The sequence below is a fragment of the Cetorhinus maximus genome, chromosome 32, assembly GCF_964194155.1.
Source record: "Cetorhinus maximus chromosome 32, sCetMax3.hap1.1, whole genome shotgun sequence".
Classification (NCBI taxonomy): Eukaryota; Metazoa; Chordata; class Chondrichthyes; order Lamniformes; family Cetorhinidae; genus Cetorhinus; species Cetorhinus maximus.
This window is the reverse complement of record NC_135910.1, coordinates 15,805,217-15,811,216: the sequence shown is the minus strand read 5'-3', so window position 1 is coordinate 15,811,216 and position 6,000 is coordinate 15,805,217.

The window sequence follows — 6,000 nt, the reverse complement described above, 5'->3', positions numbered from 1 at the left end:
GCGCGGTTCTCAGTTCTGACCGAAACCACATGATTCGTGCCATAGGATCCAACAGCAATAAAAAAATAATGCACAATCCATTGAATTTCAAAGGCAACAAACTTTAATTCTGTTATTTTTTTTAAGCATGGAGGTGGGGTGGGTAGTGAGGGAGTGAGTGAAGGGGGTCACATGTGGACCTAAAGCTGTTTTGTCAGAACACTAAACCCTTACGTTTTTCCCAAAAGCCAGGAGCGGGCAGGATACGAGTTCATTGAACACGGGTCTTAGGAGCTGCCGGCCTAATGAAGCACAAAACAGCTAAGCAGGGAACAGCATATTGCAGACGTGGTGTCCCGACTCTTAAGAGGATTTGGTAAAGAACAAAGCATATGTTTTCTTTCATTGCTGTTTGTTATCAAGGTTGGAGTGCTTACTAAGAACTGACGGGGTGGCTTCAGTTAAGCTTGGAAAGGAGTGGGGCATTTTATTTTCGAACAGGAGTGGAGCTAACGCATTTAACACACTTGCCCTGTTGGATTGTTCTCCCTGGCCTTTAGGTGACATCACATCATTCACAGTGAGCCCCATTCGTGCAAAGGTGACTTTCCCATTAAACCCGACGGCTGGCACCAATAACAAGTTGCATTTATGTAGCTCCCTTAACGCAGTAAAGCAGCACCTCACAAACCATCTTCCCACCACAACCCCATTTTAACACTTGAAAATTAAGGTGACCCCCAGATACCAAAAAAAAAGCAACAAAGGAGCATACTAACACTCAGCTTATAAATATTAAAGTTTGTGCATTATAGATCAACACATAACACAGCATATAAATATGAAAATCTGTAACGAAATTCTCATGCCCTCTATCACCGGGTTCCGTTGAGTCGTTACATCTGCTCCCGCCTTCATCGCCGCCGCTCCAGGGAATCTCTGATGTATTTATGCAGATGCATTGTTACATGGACGCCTGATCAGCATCAATGTCTTATTAATTGCCTTGTTAAGGTTTAAGGGTAATTACATTGTTAAACAGGTGTTGGGTATTTGTATACCTAAAAATGGGGATTGCTGGGACACTGGTGGGTGGGGATTGCTGGGACACTGGTGGGATGGAGTGGTGTTGACTGTGGACCATGTCAATAAACTCTCTCCAACAAAGCAAGCTGCTGTGTCTTAGTTTTAACTTCACCAACTGGTGTGGATCCAGTTCACAATCAGGGCCTCCACGGCCAATCAAAGTGTCCAACACCAGGATAAAAGCAAAATACTGCAGGTGCTGGAAATTTGAAATAAAAACAGAAAATGCTGGAAAAACTCAGCAGGTCTGACAGCGTCTGTGGAGAGAGAAACAGAGTTAACGTTTCGAGTCTGTGTGACCTTTCTTCAGAGCTCAATACCAGAGTTTGCCTTGTGACTGGTTACTTCTCACTGAGGGGACAATACAAAGGGGGATGCAGGTGTGGAGGGGCCGGGAGATTAATGTAAGTTTATTTCTCATGACTTCATTTGCTGTTTCTGTGACTTCAGTTAGGGTGGCAACCCACAGTTTGAGAACTGTTGCCTAAGGCACACCACGGGAGTGTTATGAAGCCACATTTGACCCCAGCCATGTACACAAGGGGATATTAGTCACTCCTATCAGCATCCTGAGTGTCTTGTATGCAAGGGTCTGCTCCATATCCACTCGCACAACAGTGGAACCCAGGGATATAAGAACTCAAAACCATGGTAAACGTACTCTTGCGATCACACCGGTCTATCATTCTGCTCGCCTGATGGAATAAGATGCCTCATTGCTCCAGAGCTGTGAAGATTTGAATTTAATCCCAGGCCAGCAAGAGCAACGTTCATTTATAAAGCGCCTTTTATCATGATGTAACATCCCAAAGTGCTTCACAGAGCGCTGTCAAAGTTTGACACTGAGCCACACAAGGAGATATTAGGACAGGTGAGGTAGGCTTTAAGGAGCATCTTACAGAGGAAAGAGAGACAGAGAGGTTTAGGGAGGGAATCCCAGAATTTAGGGCCCAGGCAACTGAAGGCAGAGCCGCCAATGTTGGAGCGATTACAATCGGGGATGCACAAGGAGCCAGACCTGGAGGAGTTCAGAGATCTTGGAGGAGATTACAGTCGGGGTTTGGAGGGACTTGATAATGAGGATGAGAATTTTAAAATTGCAGTTAGGATTTTAAATTTTAAATGGCATTGGGCTTCAGGAAACCATAGGAACAGGGTCGGTCAGCCAGGGACAAATCTTTACCAGGCTGAGCACCTCTGTAAGATCCAGAGAGGAGGAGATTACAGATGTGTCTTAACTTCTTCACATGAACAACCCAAACACTTAATTACAGAGCTAAATGTCAGCAGCGGGATATATTGAAAGAAAATGAACGAACCTGCATTTATATAGCATCTTTCACAACCGCAAGGCGTCCCAAAGTGATATACTACCAATGTGGTACACCTAAAGCATAGTCACTGTTGCAATGTAGGAAACACAGAAGCCAATTTGCACACAGCAAGCTCCCACAAACAGCAGTGGGACAATGGCCAGATAATCTGTTTTTGTGATGTTGGTTGAGGGATAAATATTGACCAGGACACCGGGGAGAACTCCCCTGCTCTACTTCAGCATGGTGCTGTGGGATTTTCTACATCCATCTGAGAGTCTCAGTTTAACATCAAACCTGAAAGATGGCACCTCTGACAGGACAGCACGCCCTCGGTACTGCCCTGCAAGCATCAGCCTGGATTTTGGGCTCACATCCCTGGAGGCAATTTGAACCCACAACCATCTAAGGTCAGAGGTAAGAGTGCTACCCATTCAGCAGATACCCTACTAAGCACTCTATCCTAAACATTACCAGTGATGTTTATTGGGGCCAGGGTATCCAGTAAGAATGATAAAACCAAACTATTGAATGAACCAAATGATTTTAATCATCGAAAAGCTGTCCAAGGATGCAAGATTTCTTTCTTCAAACTCAGGTTGTGTTCCCTGCAATTTCGAAGGTTAAGGGAAAATTTGAGCCAAGTTTGCGAGATATTAAAGCCAGCTGAGAGGGTAGATAGAGAGAAGATATTTCCGCCGGTTGGGGAGCCTGGGACTAGGGGGCAGAGTCGAAAAATTAGAGCCAGGCCTTTTGGGAATTGGGAAACATTTCTACACACACAGGGTGGGAGAAGTTTGGAACTCTCTTCCTCAAATGGCAATTGAAGCCTGATCAACTGTTAATTTTAAACCTGAGATTGATAGATTTTTGCTATCCAAAGGTATTAAGGGATATTGGCTGATGTTGGATATAAGGAGTGCAGATCAATCGTGATTTAATTGAATGGCAGAACAGGCTTGAGGGGCTGAATGGCCTCCTCCTGTTCCTATGTTCAAAGCCCGCACCAGAATCTTGAGTAAAAATTCTGTGCTCGCACTCCCAGTGCAGTAGTACTGAGGGGAAGCTGCTCTGTCAGAGGTGCCTTCAGTTGGATGAGACATTATAACCAAGGTCCCAATTGGCCTCTCAGTGGAAGTGAAAGATCCCATGGCACTAGTTTGAAGAAGAGCAGGGAGGTTCTCCCTGGTGTCCCGGCCGATATTTATCCTTTGACCAACATCACAGGAACAGATAATCTGGTCAGTTGTCACGCTGCTGTTTGTGGGAGCTTGCTGTGCACAAATTGGCTCTACTGTTCCCTACCTTACAACAGTGACTACACTTCACAAGTAACAAAAACAGAAAGTGCTGGAAAAACTCAGCAGGTCTGGCAGCATCTGTGGAGAGAGAAACAGAGTTAACGTTTCGAGTCCGTATGACCCTTCTTCAGAGCTGAAGAGAAGCGGAAATGTGATTAAATTTATGCTGTTAAAGGGGAGGTGGAGCTGGATAGAAGTCCAGTGATAGGTGGGGACAAAGGAGGGATTGACAAAGATGTCATGAACTAAAGGACAAAGGGAGTGTTAATGGTAGTGGCTAGCGCTAAAGAAGGTGCTGATAGTGGCATAAAGGTAAGAAAGCAGAATGTGATAGTAGCAGAACAAGGGTAACGTTGTGTGAAAGAACAACATGGAACAAGTAACAGATGGACCTGTCGGGAATGGGGTGGGGGGTGGGGGCAATGGTGGGGAAAAAAAGGATTAAAAATGGGACAGAAGAGGAGATTAAAAAAAGGGGATAAAACCATAAAATGAATGAAAATAAAATAAAAATGGATAAAAAATAAAAATGAATGTAGAAAAAAGGGGATTAAAAAAATGGAGGAGAGAGTTCACGGTCTGAAGTTGTTAAACTCAATATTCAGTCCGGAAGGCTGTAAAGTGCCTAGTCGGAAGATGAGGTGCTGTTCCTCCAGTTTGCGTTGAGCTTCACTGGAACAATGCAGCAGGCCAAGGACGGACATGTGGGCATGAGAGCAGGGTGGGGGTGTTGAAATGGCAAGCGACAGGGAGGTCTGGGTCATGCAACCACACTTCAGAAGCACTTCATTGACTGTAAAGCATATCTGAGGTTGTGAAAAACACTTATTAAATCCAATTCCATCTTTGTATGTTGGCCTCATTTTTCCCAATCTTGGTGCAATATTTGTGGAGCTAAAGAGTATTCACTGCTTTACTGGGAATTATAAATGTGCTTTCCAGCAGTTTAGTTCCTTCTCATTTTTGGCTGGTATGGAGGGGATGCAGTGCGGAGGGGCCTATGGAGGTGCTGAAACTCAGAAGCCTACGGTCATCGTGGTTCAGGTTATGTCCGAATTCACCATATGGCACCTGCAAATGCTTTGGATGTGGCTTACCGCTCAGAGGATTAAAAATGACCCAGAATGGGTTGAAAATAAACCTTAACAGGGCCAACCACAAATTGGAATTAAGGCTGGGACAAACAGCAATTGTGTTCCAGTTCTCCTAAAGGAGCAAAGACGTTCTTTATAACGTACCTCTTGGTCCAAGCTTTTGCTTCACCTGTCCTAATTATCTCCTTATGTGGCTCAGAGTCAAATTCTTCTTAATAATCTCCTGAACGCTTTGCCACATCGAAGGCGCCGTATGAATGCAAAGTTGTTGCTATTTTGATCACCTTCCCGTTCAGCTCCATTTATTTAATGTCAGCAGATAAGAATCTGGAGGAGGCCATTCAGCCCCTCGAGCCTGCTCCGCCATTCAATAAGATGATGGATAAATGTTCCACCTTATTGCCACTTTCCTGCCCCCATCCCCATATCCCTTTATTCCCTTTGTGTCCAAATTTGAAAAACATAATAAGAGTGGCTGTGCCACACAGAATCTCCCTTGATTACCAGTGAAATCTGGCACTAACACAACCTGCCAGCGATTCTATCTCAGAGAAGAAATTTGTTGCCTAGTTAACACTATATGGTGCTGGGATTATGTACTGTCTAACATGCGTAAGAGCCTGAGAAATCGGGTTAGGAGGAGGCCATTCAGCCCATTGAGCCTGCTCCGCCATTCAATAAGATCATGGCAGGTCTGATTGTGGCCTTAACTCCACTTTCCTGCCTGTCCCCCCCCTAACCCTTGATTCCCTGTACATCAAAAATCTGTCTAACTCAGCCTTGAATATATAATGGCCCACCCTCCGCTGCTCTCCAGGAGAGAGTTTCAAACATCAACGAGCCACTGAGGGAAGAAATTCCTCCTCATCTCCGTCTTAAATAGGAGACCCCTTATTTTAAAACTGTGCCCCCTGGTTCTAGATCACCCCCCCACGAGGGGAAACATCCTCTCAGCATCCACCCTGTCAAGCCCCCCTCAGAACCTCATACATTTCAACTCTCTTGCGGTTGGGGTGCCAATCAAGCAGGTCCTGGATGGTGTGGAGCTTCTTGAGTGTTGTGGGAGCTGCACTCATCCAGGCAAATGGGGAGTATTCCATCACACTCCTGACTTGTGCCTTGTAGGTGGTGGACAGGCTTTGGGGAGTCAGGGAGTGAGTTACTCGCTGCAGAATTCCCAGCCTCTGACCCGCTCTTGTAGCTACAGTATTTATATGGCTAGTCGGT